This window comes from Hippopotamus amphibius, chromosome 14, assembly GCF_030028045.1.
Source record: "Hippopotamus amphibius kiboko isolate mHipAmp2 chromosome 14, mHipAmp2.hap2, whole genome shotgun sequence".
NCBI classification, from domain to species: Eukaryota; Metazoa; Chordata; class Mammalia; order Artiodactyla; family Hippopotamidae; genus Hippopotamus; species Hippopotamus amphibius.
Genome location: NC_080199.1, coordinates 56,088,984 through 56,110,904, shown reverse-complemented (window position 1 = coordinate 56,110,904; position 21,921 = coordinate 56,088,984). Strand labels below are relative to the sequence as shown.

General features: G+C 39.9%; 1 long non-coding RNA gene across 2 annotated transcripts in view; it reads right to left on the bottom strand.

Annotated features, from left to right (window-relative positions):
• LOC130835518 (uncharacterized) overlaps positions 1-21,921 on the bottom strand; it is a 55,439-nt gene that overhangs the window by 7,270 nt on the left and 26,248 nt on the right. For both annotated transcript variants that reach the window (XR_009048967.1, XR_009048968.1), the window contains exon 3: positions 17,731-17,846. This is a non-coding gene — a long non-coding RNA (uncharacterized LOC130835518). The remainder of the gene's footprint in view (positions 1-17,730; positions 17,847-21,921) is intronic.

Sequence of the window (21,921 nt, the reverse complement as noted above, 5' to 3'; positions counted from 1 at the left end):
AAAAAAAAAAAAAAGGGAAATGATGAGCACCAAGTATCCCCCCAGCATCTAGGTTTGTTTTTTTTTTAAGCATTCATTTTTTAAAAAACTGTCTATCGTCTATCTATCATCTATATCTACCTATCTATCTATCTATCTATCTACCTATCTATCATCTATCATCTATCATCTTTATGGCTGCATTGGGTCTTAGTTGCTGCGCAGAGGCTTTCTGTAGTTGTGGCAAGCAGAGGCTACTCTTTGTTGCGATGTGCAGGCTTCTCATTGAGGTGGCTTCTCTTGTTGCGGAGCATGGGCTCCAGGAACGCAGGCTTCAGTAGTTGCGGCATGTGGGCTCAGTAGTTGTGGCTCACAGGCTCTAGTGCTCCATGGCATGTGGGATCTTCCTGGACCAGGAATTGAACCTGTGTCCCGTGCATTGGCAGGCTTATTCTTAACCACTGCATCACCAGGAAAGTCCCCATCTAGATTTTCTGATCATAAACAAAAGAACTTCTGGGGAAAGAATAGTGGAATAAATAACATTAAAATGGAAGAAAGGAAAGTTAAGTTTTAAATGATTAAAAATTAAAATTGATTTAATTTTAATTTTAAAGCAATTAAAAATAAATTTAAAAGGAAAAGGAATAATCGAAAGAGAGTTATAAGTGTGTGTTATGACTAATTCTTACTTCTCCTAAATTACTATTTTCTTCCCTGGCACTAATCCCCTTCAGAGACCAAGAGCTTCTGGCCCATTTATTTGTGCTCTATTCCAGTTCCTTCTCCTGAGATTGGTACTCGGGTAGTATGAAACAACGGAACATTTACAAGTGCCTTGGCAGTGAGTTTCTTTTGTTTTGTTCTTTGAACGTGAATCCATTAGATATCTGCCTTTATTACATCTATAAATGCACCCTGAAAAAAGGTCTAATAAAGCCCTGGAGGCATCTAGGCCATGCATCAAATATCTCTGAAGTATTTAGGTGCCACTGTGATGAGAACTTCATAAATAATTATACGCTCAGGCATCACATTATTCACTAGTGAAGCTTATTCTCTTTAAAGTTGTTTTGAAGAAATCATCTGTGAAATTCCAGTAAAGGAGTCATCAGGTTTTTTAATCCCCCCTGAGTCTAGCCTACTTTGTCTGCCACCTCCTGTATTCCATTTCGCTTACAAACGTCCTGAGGAAGTTGAAAACAGTTCCAGGGCAGTGCCTGTGCTGATTCCATCTTTATCACTGTCTCATGGGTACTTTGTTCTAGTCAGGTCCCCCAAAGAACTATTGCTCTGCCTTTGTTCACGACTAGTCTGAGACGGTGTGTCACAGTTCCAAGGAGGGGTTGAGTCTCCTGATCACTTTATCAACAGAAAAACAAATCAAAAGCCCACCCTGTGTCTGTGTCCTACTTTTCAGAGGACTTTCCAAAAATATCCTACATTTGCAACGCGTTATTCAAATTTTTTACCTTCACAAAGCGAAAGGTATAAAAGTAGAAATAGCCAGCACTAAGCAAGTGTTATGGCCGAAGATTTGTCTTCCTTCTTTCTGAATTTCTTTTCTTTCTCTCTTCATCTCTCTCCTCCTTCTCTGTCTCCTACCTGCCTTTACATATTTGCATAACGTCTATTGTAATCCACAATGTCAGTGAAATCCTGGCATTTCAAAGTGGCAAAGCTGAAAAAGGTAAAGCTTTGATGATAATTCAATATAATAAATGCTATGACAGCAGTGTAGACTGGATGCTATTAGAGCATGTCCTAGTTTGGGTAACTCCATCCACCTATATCAGAGCCTAAGAAAAAAATTGGGGTACAGGTAGTTTATTTGAGTGGTCATGCCAAGAAGCAGAGGTGAATAAGTGGGTGAAGGAGAGAAAGAAGGAGAAAAGTTAAAAGGATGTCCTCGGGGGCATAGTCCCACTGAAGACTCTCTATGTAACTGTGTGGAAAAGGCCTGAGATCACCACACTGGACAATCCTCTGACTCTTGTCCCCTACTAATTGGGGGTTGCCTCTGGGGATATTAGCTTCTGCCACACTTGCACATTGCTTCTGCAACCAGGCTGAGCAGTTTCTCATTGATCCAGAGCAAGCTCCAAGGCAGCAAAGTGCAGAGACATTTCAGAGAGGACTTGATGTGGGCAGGGGGCAAAGCACATAAAACTGTCCCCGGGTAGGCCAAGAGGACGTGGCATAGGGATCACAGGTATTTGCTACAGAGAGTATCAAGGGGCTCTTAACTTGATCTTGGGGTGGGGGAGGAAGAGGAGGTTTCCTAGAGGAAACCAAGTCTAAGCTTAATCTAAAAACAAACAAATAAACAAATCAAAGTATTGATGTAAGATCCCTTCCCTTTTCACAGTGTACTAAGTCCTTAAAATGTGTAATAATGACAGACTGCCATTTTAAGACCATCTCTGAGCCTAATGGGAGCCCAAAAGGAAAAAGAAAGCACGTGAAAGGAAAGTTATGGTTGAGATGTGGAGTATTCAGGTTTTATCCTAGAAAGATCCTCCAACAGCTCAGCACCACAGCAACTACGAAGGCAGTTAAATAACTTTTCCTTTTCCTCCACCAGGTGTTAGTGGTTTCCTAAAGTTGCTCACCTTTGGGTAAATTTGTCTTTCTTTTTTTGGCTCTACAACAGTTTTTAACCAATGCCTATATTAAATCTCCTCTGTCTGAAATACTTCAAGTGGGTTTTTTTCTCCCTGAATAGAGACTCACTAATATACACACACAGGTGTGTGTGTGTGTGTGAGAGAAATATCCTTCTCTTTGCACTGGTAATATCAAATTGTTCATGTTGTCCTGTATTTCATTTTTTCAATTAAACATTTTGGAAATCTTTCCACATCAGCTCATATGAGCTAGGTACCTCATTGATTTTTAGAGCTGCAAAATTTTCCCTTGGTTGAACATACTGCCATTTATAAAACCAAGTCCCCACTGGTGAGCATTTGGTTGTTTCTAAGGCTTTCGCTATTACCAACAATGCTGCCATTAACAACCTTGCATGTATATATTTGCATACTCGCACAAGTAGATGGGTAGAATGACACGGAATTTCTGACTTGCTCCAGTTTTAAAAACTGTATTCAAGACCTAACCACCGCCTGTGGCCTACTTCTGGTAATTGGGTCACAGAATTGATTTTCCATGTGGAAGTTTTGTCTTTATTTTACCAGTACCCCAATCCCTAAAGAACCAAGACTCTGCTTTGCTCTTGTCTAGACTAAAACTATCTGCAGAATCAAGGAGGCAGGAAGAAGAGAAAAAATCTCAAAGTTAAAAGTTATAAAAATCATAGACTATTTAGGTGACACTGACCACACACACACACACACACACACACCCAACTCTATGGAACAAAAACAGGAGGAATTTACAAGCATCTCACTAAAACTTGTAGAGGGAGGAAATACTTAAAAGTTTCTACTTAGCAAAGGGTGATAAACACAAAAGCAGACTGCCAATTATTACTAATATGATGTGTAGAATATCATTGTTATTATATGTGGTAAACTGCTTGCATTATTTTAGAGAATATAAAAAATATCTATGATGTTTTCAGACACTTATTCTCAAATTCAGCCCTCATAATCTTTTTTTTCCCACAAAATCTTGAAGTTGTTAACTGAAGCTAGTGGCGTTTTTCAGGGCTCTCCAATTCCTACAGTCAGAAGGGCCTAATACACAGTAAGTCTCCCTGGGGAAGGTAGTGGAATTGTCTGGTGGCAGTTGTGCCTGAGATGTGTCTTGAGCATGAAGAGTAGAGTTTGTCCATCTAATCAGACAAGGGGGGATTCCCCAGGCAAGGAACCATCATGGACAAAAGTATGTAAGCCTAAGAGAGCAAGCTGTGTTCAGGAGCTGCAAGCAGATAAGTATTGTTGGAACATGAAATAGAAGGGGCAACGTATTCGGTACCTATTGGTGTGTAACAAACTACCCCAAGTTTAGTGGCTTAAAGCACCACCCATTTATCAGCTCACAGTTTCTGTTTTTTAGGAGTCTGGCATGTTTCAACTGGGTTCTCCATTTGGAGGACTAAAGGGTGATAAATACATAAATATCCTGAGACTAAAATCAGGGTGTTGGCTGGCTGTAACTTCACCTGGAGGCTTGGCTAGGGAAAGATCTGTTTCCATGTTCCCTCAGGTTGTTGGCACCTGTAGAACTTGAGGTTATAAGACAAGGTCTCTGCTTTCTTGCTGGCTTTTGGCTGGGGACCACTCTCAGCTCCTATAGGCTACTCGCAGGTCTTGCCATGTGGCCCCCTCCATTTCAGCAATGCAGAACCTCTCCCCCCACCCCAAACAAGGATCCCTCTCTTGCTTTGAATCTTTCTGACTATTACTTCTGCAACTAGGAGGAGAAAACTCATTGCCTTTAATGGGCTCGTGTGCTTAGGTTAGGCTAACCTGGATAATCTTACTTTCAACTGATTAGTAACCTTAATTCCAACTGCCATCTCAGAATTGTGCTTAGCCCAGGAAGAATCTTGGGAAATGATGTTGAACAAGCTGCAGTTGTGGACGCTTTATTTTGAATGGGTATCAACCACCTAATGGATGTCTAAAGGAAAGCAAATTGGATGTTAAAGGGCTAGAAAACCACATAAAATAAAGTCTGACACTTCAGCAAAATTGAGGTGTTTTGCCTCAAGAAGAGGAGACCAAGTCAAATTTTGAAAGGCTGTCAAAGAGGATGACTTGGCTTTATCTATGCAGCAACTGACAGTGGGTGAAAGTCACAGGTAGAACTAATGCAGTGGAATACAAAGAAGAACTTGTATTCGCTGCATTCTTGTTTTTTTTTTAAAGGCTCTTAAAAATATTGATTCTGGGACTTCATCCAAATCTGTGGATCCAGAAAATCTGAGAGTAGAGCAAATGATCTTTTACCCAGAGTCAAAATTGCCTCTTTTTCTCCTGCCTTTTCCTGTTTATTATATACTTAGCCCACCACCACCACTAACACTGTTTTGTTCCTTTGGGTTTCTCTTAAAGGGGGACTCAAATCATATACCAGGCAAACTTTCTGAAGTCCCTTTAAAGTAAATTGATATGAAATGTTATATAGATATGAAAAGATTAAGGGACTGTGGCTACCTTTTTTCCAGCTACTGAAATGGGAGATTGTAGGTACAGGCTACAACATGGATAAACCTTGAAAACATGCTAAGTGAAATAAGCCAGCCAAAAAAACACAAATACTGCATGACTTGACTTATAGGAAGTACCCAGAGTGGTCAAATTTATAGAGACAGGAGGGGAATGGGAACTTGTTTAATGGCTACGGAGTTTCAGTTTTACAAGATGAAGAGTTCCGTGAATGGATGGTGGTGACGGTTGCATGACAATGTGAATGTACTTAATACCCCTGAACTGTGCACGTAAACATGGCTAAGATGGAAAATTTTATGTTATGCATATTTCACCACAATGTTAAAATTAAAAAAAAAAAACAGAGATTTTATCAATGAAGAGGTATGAGAGTTCCTTAGTATCTTTCCCTGGAAATTCCTACTGTATCCTCATAGAGCTAAAGCATTTTCATGGAAAACATTTTCCCAACTCAATTTAATGATTTTTTTTAATTGAAATATAGCTGATTCACAATGTTATGCCAGTCTCAATGTAGTGATTTTTAAGAACACTGAACTTCAGCCATAGGCTGGCTATATATTAGAAAGGAGCATAGGTTTTTGAATACAGGCTATTTTAATAAATTTGATTTATTTTATTTGTCTGGTACATATTGTAAAACAACCACTTGACTAGATTGTGATATAGAAAGAGAATACAAATACCAGGACTTGTTTCCAACAGGCAAGTCTTCACAGTGTGGTAATAGGTTATCTATAATAGGACCTCTTCCTCCTCTAAAATAAGGGTACAAATAAGTAAGTATCAGAGTTGCAAATTCCACCTACCTCCATATTCATGTCTAGTTGCTGAATATGCCTGGTTCTAAATATAGACCAGGCAAGAAGTGGATGCTAAACATGATCAAGACCTGTCTAAAAATAAATGCTATTGCACCTACAATGCTAACCATTACTTTGCCACGTCTAGGAGAGTTCCTATTTTATAGTCTATTTCTAAACTATAGACTAATCTCTCTCTCTTCAAATTCCTTCTTTCTTAAATTTTCATATATAATATTAGATTTTTAAATTTCTACCCTGGAGCAATTTTTAAATTTGGCATTAGCATAGTATATGAGGTTTCATTCTTTCGGAAGCCATCACATGTGTCATTATACATACCGAGACTCCCCCCACCCTGCTTCATGCTGATCTTTACAACAGTCAGGAAGGTTTTAAGTAAAGAATCTCGTCTCATTGGGTTACATATTTTCCATAGTAGCCTCTGTCTTTTCTAAAGGTCATAAAATAGCATCCGCATTTTGTTGCCACTAATGAACAGATCTGAAAATGAAAATAAGGAAAACTTTGTACTCTTCCCTGGGGACTTAGATGTAAACTCCCCATTAAAAGCCAATTAAAATTTTATGTAAAATTACATATATTATGTATTATTGTATATATTACATATATATACATATATAATTATATAAAATTATTACATATATAATGGTAATGCTTAACACTCACTTGTTTATTTCCAAGGCAGGGAGTTAGAGCCATATATTTTCTAATTAATCACTTAGGCTAATGCCTAACTCTGCTGTAGAGGCTACTGATTCTCCACCTGTAAGTCGTCAGATAGACTGGCTTCTAGGAGTTAAATAGGATATGTGGTTAACTGCAAAATGCTTACAGCACTACAGAAGGCACCCCCTTTTTGCACCCAATCTGTCGACACCCACGGGCCCATGTTGTGGGTTCTGAGGCCACATCCCCCACCGCTTCTCTGGTATCTTCATGAGGCTAGCTGTATTTGGCTCTTATCTCTCGTTGGTGTTTCATCACCATGACTCTGCATGCGAATGTGTGTACATGATACAAAATGAGTCCAGGCTTGAGCCACTTGAGAATGTTCTGTTCACTGACCACAAATTTTAATGAAGCATATAATCTGAACTTGGGTTCTGCTCAATTATTTGACTCCTTAAAATTGTTTACCTTTGTGGAAAATTGTCAGCAGTTACAATCCAATAGTTTTTTCTTTTTTTTTCCCCCTTGGCTATAGGCCTAAGCTACTGACTTCATTTCAGTTTACATTGGTGGCCATGATATCATGGTCAGGCTTTTTTTCTTCCCCCCTGGTTGTGGCATGCTTTAAAAAAATTCTTCTTTTAATATATTCTATATACTACCAAATTTAACTTTCTTTCATTATATTATTTTATTTCCTTAAATATGTACACACTTGTCTTCTTCTTTTTAAAGGAACCAAACTGTTCCTTATTTCAAAAGCTCTGCCATGTATTAAAACTCAACCATCGTTTTTCTTAATTAATTCATATGAATTAGAAATTACATTATGGTTTTCTTGTTAATTAGGAAGGGTTTGTATAAATAAATTTCCAAGAGGAAAGGTGAAAGGAATCACTTAGATGCTTCCTAAACTGCTAACTCACAGCATTATATTGTTTACACTTCACACTTAATCTGTTAAGCTTGGTTAGATGATAACATAACTAGAGTTTAACATAAGAAATAGGGTAGGCTAGCATTTCTCAAAGAGTGTTCCACAGAACCCCCTTTCTACAACATGTTCATAGCCATTATGCCTCAAAGGGTTTTTTTAACCCACAAAATTGAAGAAGCAGTGGTTTAAATAAAATTAAACAAGCTTATTTATTGAATAACTTTCAAGTACACAGCATAACCTTTAACACACCAATGTGCATTGTATAGCTCTAAGATTTGGATATAACAAGTAGCATTTCCAGCATATGTGTCCATGCTTCAGAATATTGATAAAACACACTTTATATAATACTGAAATACTGATGAATTTTTATTTATGTATTTATTTATTGGCTGCATTGGGTCTTTGTTGCTGCACGTGGGCTTTCTCTAGTTGTGGCGAGCAGAGGCTACTCTTCGTTGTGGTGCACAGGTTTCATAGTATGATGGCTTCTCTTGTTGCAGAGCATGGTCTCTAGGTGCTCGGGCTTCAGTAGTTGCAGCACTCGGGCTCAGTAGTTGTGGCTTGCGGGCTTTAGAGCACAGGCTCAGTAGTTGTAGCACACGGGCTTAGTTGCTCCACGGCATGTGGATCTTCCCGGACCAGGGCTCGAACCCGTGACCCCTGCATTGGCAGGCGGATTCTTAACCACTGCACCACCAGAGAAGTCCTGATGAATTCTTGATGATTTGTGAATACCCTGGCATGGTATACGGTTAGTTGAAGTAAAGCCCTAAAATATTTTAGTGGTTTCTAAGAGTCACACTGAAAAACTGCATGAAAAGTCTTGAGGTCCTCCACTGTCATTTAAGTCGTTCACTTCATGTTATTATTTACACAAAGAGAGGTGAGGCATGAGGTGTGTGGTCCATCTGGGGGAGGGGACGTGAAGTGAGTAGACAGGAATCCACCAGAGCAGCTGCTGCCAGGAGAATGCCTAACAATCCCACACTGTAGATGTCATTGTGATGCCTGATGGAGAATCTGTTTCAGACCACATGGGAAGTTTGAAAGACCTCCTCTCCCCCTCCCCCACCTCGACACACACACACACACACACACACACACACACACACACACACACACACCGGTGAGCATAGAAAGCGCTGGTGGAAGGGAGCTCAGTGCAAGTCTGCAGGTGTGCCTTTTCTCCTTCTTCCTCTGCACACAGTGCAGACCCTTGGCTGAGAAGTGCAGCAACCAGAAGGTGATTGTGGGATAACTGAGAACAAAAGCTGATGGGCTCAGGATGGCAGGGGAAGAAGGAGGAGAGACAGCGTGACTCCCTGAGAGCCTCCTAGAGCCACTGCACAGGTCCTAGACTGTGGCATCTGAGTGTTTTGTCACGAGACACAAATGAAATCCTATTTGTTTAAGCTACTGTTCGTCAGGCTTCATGTTATCTGCAGCTGCAACACCTGCACAACCAAACCAATACTCTGTCTTGGCTGGAAAAGGACCGCTGTGGCAAAAATACATGTGTAGAGTAGGTAATCTGAAAGGCAGATGAGGCTGAGTGTATTTGACAAAACAGTGGGATGAGCCTTCTGAAAGCACAGTTTTCTGAGCTCTGAAAGGCCTCTTGGGGGGAACTCGTCCTATAGAAAGCAGATGCTAGACATTGTAAGAGACTGACTCGGTAAGAAAGCTTTGGTAGTTGAAGGAGGAAGGGGTATTACAGAAACAGCATTGATATTCATTTATCAGTCTCAAATATCACATACTGAGGTTTAAATTCGTTTCCCAACCCAGAACTCACTGGACTTATATTGGGTTATTTGGAGGAGGGTATCTGTAAAAGAAAACCTAAAGGAGATACTTACCTCCATGCAACCTCACAACACAAGCTTGGCTCCCTGCTGCTTTAAGAGTGTAACACATAAGACACACTCTCCTCTGCTTCGGAACCCAACACTGAGATACTCTGACACCTTAAAAGCTCTGATGCGTCATCAGCTGCTTCGGGAGGTGCTGATGCTCTAGCAAGTGGGTGGACGCCAAGTGTGCTTTGGTGGTACCCAGCGAAGAGAGGAAATTTAGTTGCAGGGACATATAAGATATTGTCTGGGGACTCCCAGAAGTATTTGCAGGAGTCTTTACAGGGGGACTTCTCCTCCAGGTAAGCTGGATGGGACAAAAGTCCATGAACCCAAAAGTAAATGCTATTAATATAACCCTATCTACACCCACAGGCTGATGAAGCCTAAGGCAATTTTTGTTACAGCAAGTGCAGAAATTAAGCCACATACTCGGCTTCATCCCTTCATTTCAACCCCTCCGGGAGGGCCTCTTCAGGGCAGAGGGCCACGACACCTAGCTGGAGGACTGGCAGGATTATAAACACATCTTCTCCTCTCCTTCCTCTATGCTCTCTCTCTTGCAGGAGGCGTGGGCTGTATGTGTCAGTTTAGGCAACATCTTTGATTCTGGCATTTTACAAGGAAACTGGTGATGCTGAAGAGAAGAGAATGTAGAAACTGGCTGCTTAGAGTTGCCACAGGCTTAGGAAGAGGACACACTGAATGTTACAGTGTCTATGTTCTCCAGCTAGTTCAACAGGACAGGAAAGCAGACAGACAAAGATGCAGGGAAGAAACTCTAGGAGAGGTGCATATGGCTAGAATAATTCCCTGTATTTTATTTTTTATATATCATAGCCCAGCGAAAGGCAGTAAGCAGGATTCAGGTTCACTTAAGTGGAGAAACTCAATAACATACTTGGAGAATAAATGCCGGCAACACTGAAATCGTTTCATTTCTCCCTCCTTCCCAGTGAGCATGTGTATAAACACAAATCACACACACACACACACACACAAGGGGCATGCGTGAGCATTCCTCTGCCCCACACTACAGTCAACCTTCTTTAAAAAGAGGGAGGGGACAGAATTTGAGAGAAGGGTAAACAGGTACATAGAGAAGCCCACAGACTAGATTCCTGGTTTTGCACTTGCTAGTGATCAGATTATGGGTAAGTCATATCTTGTCCTGAATTCTTAGTTTCATCATTTGTAAAATACTGTACTATCTACCCCATAAGGGTATTGTGAGGAAAATGAAAGCGATGGGTAATAAAGCACTTTGTAAACAATGAGGTGCTATGTGGATGTTCCTTATTTGCGTCGTGTGTACAGAATTCGGTGGCATCTGAATAGGGTGTGCAGAAGAGGCCAGAACTTGGAGTGCTGTAGGGTGATTTTGACAGGTATCCTGGTCAAAAAGTTCAGAGTAATATGCACGATTGGAAGGATTATCTGGGTAGTGAGAATCAGGAAAGCTAAACGTTGAGTACAGGGCAGGAATGTCCAGACGTATTTCAAAAGTCTTCATTTGGCTGAAATCATTCACTCTTTTACCTCTCAAAATTGTACAGGTCCAACAAAAAGAGAAATACCGTACGATTCCACTTATATAAGGTACCTAGAACAGGCAAATCCACAGAGACAGAAAGTAGAATACAGGTTACCAGGGACTAGGGAGACAGGGAATAGAAAGCTATTGTTTAAATGGGTACCGATTTCCTGTTTGGGATGATGAAAAAGTTCTAGTAATGGGTAGTAATGATGTTTGCACCACATTGTGAATGTAATTAATGATGCTGAGTTGTACACTTCACAATGATTAAAATGGTAAATTTTAAGTTAGGCATATTTTAACCACACAAAAAGAGATATTGGTTCAGTCATCAAGATTTCAAAGAGTTCTAACACAGAAGAGCAGTAATAGCATGCCCATTTCAAGCCAAGGCTGTGGAAATACACACACTTGGATTGAACACCAGGCTTTTTCACCTAATAGCTATGTGTATCTGTAAAGTGGGGACACTAACAGATCCTGCCTCCTGACATTGTTTGAGAGTTTACAGAGTAATGTAGCAATGTACTTAGCAGAGTGCCCAGAACATATTAGGTGCTCAATAAAGGTTCACTCACGGCAAGAGTGGTAGTGAACAGGAGGCCCTGCTCACACTCGTGTGTGTGTGTGTGTGTGTGAGCAGAAAAGACTCACAAGTCTGGGCTTGCCCCAGAACAGGAAGAGTTTAAAATATGCAAGTGACTCTTAGCAGTGGGGAGAGGCTTCTTAAGATGCTCTTGGAGAAGGAAATGGAAAGAGGATGGTTGAGGGTTGGGACTAGGAGTCAGCATAATAGTGATTTGATCTTAACAGGGGGAGGATTTAAGTTGCTAAAAGACAAGGAGGGCTTTCTTGTTCCATTTCTTCTAGTCTGGTACTTTGGGCAATGTTGGATACCTTATAGCAGGAAGGGAGGGAAGGAGGGAGGGAGAGAAGGGAATTCAGTCATTCTGAGGCTTCCTGCCTTGGTTTCTATTTGTTGACACGTTTGTGGACACATGCTCACACATTTTCCCAACTCTACTAGGACAGCAGGCCTGCTGCGCGTGTAGGCTCCACTCTATTTGATTTTAGTTTCTCTGAAAACACCTGTAGGACACAAAACCCTTTTTATGCTGCAGGAGGGCAACTGGAGCCATGTGGAGAACTTAGGCTAGAAATTGGAAATGAATTTAGTATTTTTAAACTCTGCCCCCCACCCCCAAAATAAAATAAAATCTGGGCTTTTGATTTCCTTCTGATCTACTCAATAAAAGCTTTCTTCTTCTTTTAGCTGATTCCTATCTCTAGAGCTCACATATGATCCCAGGTTTTGGAAGATGCACTTGACTTACTAAATGAAAAGAAGGAGAGGAGCCACACTTCTCCCTTCAGTTTCCTGGGACCTGCCACCACTGTGTCTTGCTCAGTCAATGGGGGTGGCCTGTTACACTTTTGAGAAACAGTCAAACTGTTTTCCAAAGCAGCTGTACCATTTTAGACTTCTATCAGCAAAGTAAGAGAGTTCTAATTTCATCATATCCTTGCTAAGACTTGTTATATTATATCCATCCATGTGTGAAGTGGTATCTTACTCTGGTTTTGATTTACATTTCCCTAATGACTAATTATGTTGAGTATCTTTTCATGTCTTTACTGTACTTTAACATATCTTCTTTGGAGAAATGTCTATTCAAATCCTTTGCCTAGTTTTAAATTGGATTATTTGGTTTTTTATCATTAAGTTGTAAGAGTTCTGGATACAATTCTCATATCAGATCTATGATTTACAAATATATTCTCCGTTTCTGTGGGTTGTCTTTTCACTTTTAGGAAGGTGTCCTTTGAAACAAGAATTAAGTATAAAAGCAAATGAAACTATCAACAAAATGAAAAGGCAACATATGGAATGGGACAAAATATTTGAAAATCATATATCTGATAACAGGTCAATATCCATAATACATAAAGAACTCATAGAAATCAATAGCAAAAAAAAAACTGTTTAACAAATGAGCAGAGACTCTGAATAGATATTTTTCCAAAGACGGCATACAGATAGCCAATAGGTGCATGAAAAGGTGTGCAATATCACTAATCAACAGGAAAATGCAAACCAAACCAAGGAGATATCACTTCATACCTTTTAGAATGCCTGTTATCAAAAAGACAAGACATAAGAAGTGTTGGTAAGGATGTAGAGAAAGAGAATTCTTGTGCACTGTTGGTGGGAATGTAAATTGGTGCAGCCACTATGAAAAACAGTACGGAAGCTCCTCAAAAAATTAAAAGTAGAACTGCCATATGAGCCAGCAATTCCACTTCTGGGTATTTACCTGAGGGAAACAAAAACACTGACTCGGAAAGATATATACACACCCATATGCACAGCATCATTAGGTATAATATCTAAGACATTAAGAAAACCTAAGTGTCCATGAGATGTATACAGAAAAAAATATATATCCATGTATTTTATATATATATATATGTGTATGCATATACACACACAATGGAATATTATTCTGTCATAAAAAAGAAGGAAATCTTGCCATTTATATAGACAACATTGATGGATCTTGAGGGCATTATGCTAAATGAAATAAGCCAGACAAAAAAAGACAAATATCATACGGTCTCACTTACATGTGGAATCTAAAAAAAAAACAAAACTGGACTCCCAGATACAAAGAACAGATTGGTGGTTGCCAGAGGAAGTGAAGGTAATGTGGGCAAAATGTGTGAAGGTGGTCAAAAGGTACAAACTTCCAGTTATAAAATAAGTAAGTCCTGGGGATGTAATGCACAGCATGGTGACCATAGTTAATAATATTGTATTGTATATTTGAAAGTTGCTAAGAAAGTAAATCTTAAAAATTCTGTCAGTAAGAAAAAAAAACAATTTGTAACTATGTGGGGTGATAGATGTGAACTAGACAGATTTTGGTGATCAGTTTGCAACATATACATATATTGAATCATCATGTACACCTGAAACTACTATCATGTTATATGTCAATTATATCTCAATAAAAATAAATTAAAAAAAATTTAAACAGGAAAAGAATTGAGTATAACTTTGCACATCACATTTATAAGAGTATCATTCATGAATTAGGTGAGGTGGAGAAAGAATTGAAAACCAAGAATGGCTGAAGGAGGTGTCAGTGTTTAACCTGAAAAGGAGAATGATAAGGCAATGTTTGCCTCAAATCTTTGAATATATAAAGAGCTACCATGTAGAATGAAGAGCAGACCTGATATGAGTCACTCCAAAAGAGAAAACTGGTACCAAAGATTGAAGGACTAGAGCAGATTCAGATTCAAATTCAAATTAAATGACTTCTTTAATCTTAGAATTGTTTAACTAAAATGAGCTTTCGTGGGAGCTCTCGACAATGGAGGCATTCATGCAAAAACTAAATGGTCACATCTCAACAACATGGTTGTAAGAGAATTCCGCATTCTATGGGAAGATAAGCTAGATAATCTCCTGGTTTTCCTCCAGTGTAAATTCTGATTCTATTAAGGTACACATTTTCGATTTTAAAAGATAATGCTAGTTAACATAAAAGTCTTTTTTTCACTTAATCAAGATGTGTGAGAATTTTGAATAGTCATGTTAAAGTTATATTAAAAAGTAGCCATCCGTCCCCCACCCCCCCAAAAAAAAAGTCATTTGGTAAAAGCCATTCTAGAAATACTGCTCCAAACTTTAATAAAAGTTTGAAGGTTTTAGCATCCTGGAAAAACAATGTTTTATAATTAATAGAGAATTATTTCATAGTATGATAGTTCCTGTCATGTGTTAATAAATAAGTCAGACAAAAATAAACATGATTCTTCCCATTTAAGTTCATTTTTTTTTTTTTTTTTTTGCTCTCAGTTGTAAAGGTCAGATCCAAATATTTTCACAGAGCAATATTACTCTACTCTCCTTCTGTGGTCATGGCAGGTAGAAGAAAATTGCTAAATTGTTCACAAAGCATAACAGCCAGAGAATAAAAGTTCTAGAAAACATTGGTTAAAATATTTCCTGGATCATGGTATAGAGAAAAAAAGAAAAAATTCCTTTAGACCCAGAGCTTAGTATAAAGAGCTTGAAGCACAGAAAAGGCCAGTAAAATCATTGTTCATTTTCCTTGGAAAAGTTACAAAGCCCAGAAATAAAGTCCAGGAGAAAACTGAGTATGAAAAAGAAATCCAAGGATAATTATTTTTACTGCTATAAAGCAGGTTTAGCAACAACCACTCAGTCACTTGCCCAGGGCAGCTGAGAATTTGTACCAGATGAATGATTAATAAAGAATTTTGACTCGATTTTGACTCGATTACTCTCATGGGAAGGGTTGACTGGTCAAAACAGAATCACAAGTTGGTAAATGTTTTAAATTTATTTTCATTTTTGTTTAAGAAAGATGTGGGGACAGGAAAAATAAAAGTCCCAGAGGGACTTAGGAAAGCGAGGAAGATACAACTTTAAAGAAACAAAAGAACATGGGACTTCCTAGGTGGCGCAGTGGTTGGGAATCCGCCTGCCAATGCAGAGGACATGGGTTCCATACCTGCTCCAGGAAGATCCCACATGCTGTGGAGCAACTAAGCCCGTGAGCCACAACTATTGAGCCTGTGTGCCGCAACTACTGAAGCCCGTGCTCCACAAGACAAGCCACCGCAATGAGAAGCCTGCGCACCACAATGAAGAGTAGCCCCCACTCGTGGCAACTACAGAAAGCCCCTGTGCAGCAACGAAGACCCAATGCAACCAATTAATTAATTAATGAATGAAAACAAAACAAAACCAGGGACTTCCCTGGTCCAGTGTTTAGGACTCCATGCTTCCTCTGCAGGAGGCTTGGGTTCGATCCCTGGTCGGGGACTAAGAGTGCATGCTGCACATGTGCAGCCAAAAAACAAAAAACACAGCATGAGCTCCTGAACAATTTCCAGCACAATTTCCAGCCCTTAACCAAAGGAGATTCACCTTGTGTTAAAATGCAACAACAATAACAAAAGTAGGGATGGTAAAACAAGGTAACAAATTCACCAGAGGGAAAAGTAGAAAGGATTACTTACATGCAAGAAAATATTTGTTGAAGGAAATACTGATTCTGAGGGGGACACCCACACAGTAGGAGAACTTACATGCATCAAAGAGGAGCGTAAACTGAGATCAAAAGTTTAGAATTAGTAGGAAAAAATGATTTTAACTTTAAGTTTCTTTTAAATAATCAAGATATTAGAAAATACCTGCTCGTGTAAGTTTTTCAACAAGTCCTGTCATAAAATGGGTGAGAGTCAGATATAAAAACTAGGGGAAAATGTGTAGCTGTTTTTCTGTTGTTTTTATTGTTGCTGTTGTTTTTGTTTTGACTAACACAGACTCTCATATCCCCAATAAAACTTACTGTGGTCTCGTTTAAACAAACAAATGTGCTTCCTGGTAGCCCTAAAGGCATCTAACGGTGAAAAAGTACTATGGTGCTACTCTTTGGAGGTCTGACTCTCACACCTAAAGCATTGAATTGTTTCAGGTCCGTAAGAAGACTTTCTACATTAGATTCAGTTATTTAATAGGAATGGTGACCCAATGGCTGCAGTGTATTGCAAAGACAGGGGGGTGGGGGTGGGAGAGGCAGTTGTGGAAATCTAATTAACTTCTAGAAATCTAATTAACTTCTAGAATGGTGACTCAATTTTTACATCTGTAAAATGGGGATAACAAAATATATCTATCTTTTGTGCTCTCCTTGTGCAAATTCAGTAGACTGCAACCCACCATGGATAGCATAAGTCACCTCTGGACTTATTACCAGGAACTAGGCCCTTCAGAGCAATCCTAACTGGTTCTGAGGGGCTCCAAGTGCCGCCTAGGTGAGCTCAGGAATAGCTTCACTGGTTCTCATTCCAACCTATTTGTTAGGCTGTCATGCTGCTGCTACAAGCATCAAATCTCTGCTGAGAGGTCCTCGTTCTGCTCTCCCAGGTGGTGGACAGCTTCCCCTTTTGTTCCCCACAACGTGGCGAATACAGGCATGTGACTTTTAAAGGCAATTTTCTGACACTTAAGGGATATTAGAAAGGAAGTATGACCATAAGACTAACCATAACTTCCATGCAGGCCCAGACCCATTCTAGGACCTCTCAGTGTGACCACTGCTAAACATCTCCCAACCACTCCTTGTGGCAGGGCATGTCAATTAGGTCTTTGGGGAAGCAGATAGGGGCATGGGGCTAGGAGAAGGTTTACTGGCGAAAAAGACCTGCGGGAAGAAAAGGGAGGCTCTGGGATTCGGAACAGGAGCCATGAGACCAGATGCAGATCTGACAGAGATCCTTCATCTCCAATGGGAGCCCAGGAGCAGAGACTGCCTTTGCGGAGCTGGACCTGAAGGAGTTAGCAGCTGGAGGCTGTCACTGTCCATACTCCTCACAGCTAGGCAAGGAGTCTTTCTCAAAAGTTTCTCTGAGCAACACACATTGTCATTTACTACTCCACAGAGCTCAACACGACCCCCCGCTCCAAATCATCAGAAATGCCTGAGCATCACTTTGCCCCCATCTTAGCGGAACTGACCCCCGACCCAAAGAGGAGAGAACGTCTGAGGGCTGATTTCCGTATCCTCCTGTCCTATCCCAAGACAGAATCCTGTCCCCCAGGACTGACAGTGGGAATGTCCATTCCACTCATACGAAACCCTACTGCTACCACGAGTGTGGCCTGGCCTATGGCCCTAATAAGATAAACACACCAAAGTCTAATATTAGTATATTCCCCAAATATGGATTATTCTATTTTGAAAAGTACCACATGTGCCATGTCAAGAGCAGATCCAAATGGCACGGCGCCCATCTCAGGAAGGATCCTTATCAGTCTCTTCTCAAAGGTGCCGTACTCTTGGGATCCAGTCGTATCAGGGGCACCTTATTAAAAAAATGATATTATGTAAACGTGTTTAGAGACTCATTTTATATGTAAATGCAAGGAATTGTCTATATAGTGCCAAATATTGATGGATGTATGAAAACATTCTTGACTGAATTTCTCACTTTCCTTCTAAATATAACTATCATGTACTTTCAAATAGTGAGTAATCAGCAGGAACAAGCCAAAGTTTAAGAAGAGAGCATTTAAAGCATTTTCTGATTTTCCTCTTCGTAGTATATACTTAATATGGTTAGTTTTGAGCTCAAATACAGATTTTTTTCCAAGACTTAATCGTAAGACATTTGTTTGGAACTCAAAACTTATTGCCCATTGAAGCAATGCATTTCCTTTCCCGGGTGAACCCCCAAAAGGCAAAGTATCTGGAACCTTGAGGACTTACTTTTTCTTCTATTATAAAATATACTTCGAGATATTTTTAAGCAGACAGATTATTCCCTCCCTTTACAATACAATTCAACATGGCTACTCATGGGATAAAGAAAAATGGGGACTTGAAAAATGGGAACAGAAACTCGAAAAGAAGGAGGGACAGGAGCTCGTAGGGTGGATGTGAGGGGAAAGGCTGGGCAAATTTTCCCCCTCCTCTTTTCCAATTTCGATTTGTCTTGTCTTTCACCATTTCTTAATTTCTCCAAATCTCTCGATTACCTTGAAAACACAAGCACATGTTGCTGGGAGTGATGGGGAGGTCTGTAATGGAAATTTCCTGCCCTTGTTCTCTCCCCCTTTTGCCTGTTTCTCCAGTGCCATCTCTCACCTCCATTTTTCTCTCCCCATTTGCCTCCATCTTCTCTCTCCCCTTCTCTCGAAAGCCTACTCTATTCTCCTTCCTCCCTGAGCCACATGCCCCAGTGTTCCTTATAATGTATTCTTTCCACCTTCCAGTTCATCTCTAGTTTGTCTCCCTTTTGCACCCTTGGCCACTGCCTGGGTCAGGCTCTCACCCTCTCTCCTCTGCAATTCACCATTCTCCCCACCTCTGCTCTTCTGCTTTCCATCCACTCGCCATCCTGTAAGTAAGACACATTTCATCATTTTGCTCTTCTACTTAGGAATCCTGTTACTCTCAGGATCAAATTTCAACTCCTTATATCTGGCTCCTGTCTACCTCCTGCCATCTCCTTGCCACTCCTCCATCCATTTCATCTGACTGATTCCTTCCCGGATGCTCAAGCTCCTTCAGGCCCCTCAGTGTATTCTTCTAACTTAGCATTTCTAGTTGCATCCTTCTGTTTCTCTGATGAAACTGTGAGCACCTTGAGGGTAGACACTAAGCTTTTTATCTGTAGTAGAGTGTTGCAACATTAAGTCCTCTCCACGCCCAGTTGTGGGCACAGTGACGAGCAGAGTGGGGCCCTGGAAAAAGGTGAGAAGTGATGAGGAGTGACAAGGTCTAAGGAACCGTAGGACAGTAAGAGATGTGTCATTCTCCGCTGCAGAGGGTCTGTGTTAGCATAAGGGAAAGAGACCTTCCAGGGAAGGAGGAAATTCTCAGCAGCTGATACAAGCGAGGACCACTTTCACAGCAGCCTGCTAGAGCACAAGTAAAGAACTTGGGCTAAGTGGGCACAGTAAGCCAGGAACTTCCTGTACTCTTGTTGTAATATATCACACCATAAACAAAAGCCAATATTAAAAATCAGTATCACAGCTCTAATGCTTTAGTCTTACATGCTCTATTGAAAATGAGTGCTAAACATTCTTTGAAATTCAGTAATTCTTGTGAAAAAAAACTTCCTATGATATTTTTCTAAAACAAGAAGAAACAAATATCTGCATCTATTTATCCATTTATCCATCTCCCTATCTATCTATCTATCTATCTATCTATCTATCTATCTATCTATCTATCTATCATCTGTCTAGTACATTCTGAAACATGTACCTACGAATGGTACTTACTAAGCAATATTAGTTGACTCCCTTTTGCATTGTGAGGTTCTCCTTCATTTTACAAAGCCTTTTCCTCTCAGGCAAATCTGTCCTAAAAAAAATAACACTTTCAACAAGAGGAACAAAACTACACCCAGATTCCTGGTAACATGAGCATTTGTCTTAGAATTTAAAATTCTTAGGAGCTGGGGGTGGCCATGTATTAACTATGTCAGGCCATATGCGAAACACCACTTCACTAATTCTGCACTGGAAATTCTTTTTCTTTTTTCTCTCCAAATCTGCTGATACACAGAAACAATAACAGCAATAAAAATCAATGAAGGTCTACAAAAATACGTAATTTAATATAGGTTTTAAAAAGAGAAATAGAAAGTGTCCCTTTCATACTTTAGTACAATGAATATTTAATATATACAGCAAATGAAAATACTTTTGTTCTGTCTTTGGGTAATGGGGAAGGTAGAGAATAGGAAGAATGAGGAAAGAAATAGAATGGGAAATGAAATGAGATGCAAAGATCCAGAGACAGCACAGAGAACTCAATATACAAGTGGAAAGAGAGAGAAAGACAAAAAGTAGAGCCAGAAAGTTAGAAGGATTAAGTTTTGGTGGTTGATTCAGTGTGAGGCATGAGAAGAGAAAGATGTTGCAAAGGACATAGAAATTTCAAATCTCAGTAGAAGATGGTACCACTAACCTGGACGAGGAGCACCAAAGAGGAATTGGATAGGGAAAGGAGGGATCCTGAGCTCTGTCTTGATAGACATATTTTGTTTGAAGGACCTTTAGATGGACCAGGTGGATGTTATACTGAGTTGAAAGTACAAGACTCAGAGCTAGGGACTTACATTTGGAATTCATCCCTTTAGAGATGACAACTAAAACTGTGAGAGTGAAAAGAAGTGCTAGGTGGAGAGTGAAGAAAGAAAAGTGCTAAAGTAAACGTTAAAGAACGACTTCAGAGAAAGCATACAAATGGCCAACAGGTGTGTGAAAAGATGCTCGACATCATTAATCATCAGGGAAATGCAAATCAAAACCACAGTGAGACATCACTTCACACATGTTAGAATGGCTATTATCAAAAAGACAAGAAATATCAAGTGTTGGCCAGGATGTGGAGAAAAGGGAAGCCTTATCCACTGCCGGTAGGAATGTAAATTAGAGCAGCCACCATGGAAAACAGTATGAAGGTTCCTCAAAAAATTAAAAATAGAACTACTATATGATCCAGCAACTACACTTCCAGGTATTTATCTGAAGTCACTAATTTGAAAAAATATATGCACTTCCTTGTTCATTGCTACATAATTTACAGCAGCCAAGACATGGAAACAACCTAAGTGTCCATATATATATAATATAATTCATCCATAAAAAAGAATGAAATCTTGCCATTTTTGACAGCATGGATTGACCTTGAGAGTGTTATGCTAAGTGAAATAAGTCAGAGAAAGACAAATACCAAATGATCTCACATGCAGAATCTTAAAAAAAAAAGAAAGCTCATAGACACAGAGAATAGATTGGTGTTTGCCAGAGCACCATAGGCAGGTATTGGGGGTGGGTGAAATGGGTGAAGATGGTCAAAAGGTACAAACTTCCAGTTATAAAATAAATAAGTCCTGGGATGTAAAGTACAGCTTGGTGACTATAGTTAATACTGCATTGTATACTGGAAAGCTTCTAAGAGAGTAGATTTATGAGAGTAGATTTATTCATTCATTCATTTATTTATTTATTTATTTATTTATTGTCTGTGTTGGGTCTTCGTTCCTGTGCATGGGCTTTCTCTAGTTGCGGAGAGTGGTGGCTACACTTCATTGCAGTGCACAGGCTTCTCAGCTCAGTGGCTTCTCTTGTTGCAGAGCATGGGTTCTAGGTGTGCGAGGGCTTCAGTAGTTGTGGCACTTGGGCCCAGTCATTGTGGCTCGAGAGCTCTGGAACACAGGCTCAGTAGTTGTGGCACATGGGCTTAGCTGCTCCGCAGCATGTGGAATCTTCCCAGACCAGGGATCGAACCTGTGTCCCCTGCATTGACAGGAGGATTCTGAACCACTGTGCCACCAAGGAAGTCCCAAAAATAGATCTTAAAAGTTCTTGTCACAAGAAAAAAATTTTTGTAACTTTGTGTGGTGATGGATGTTAACTAGA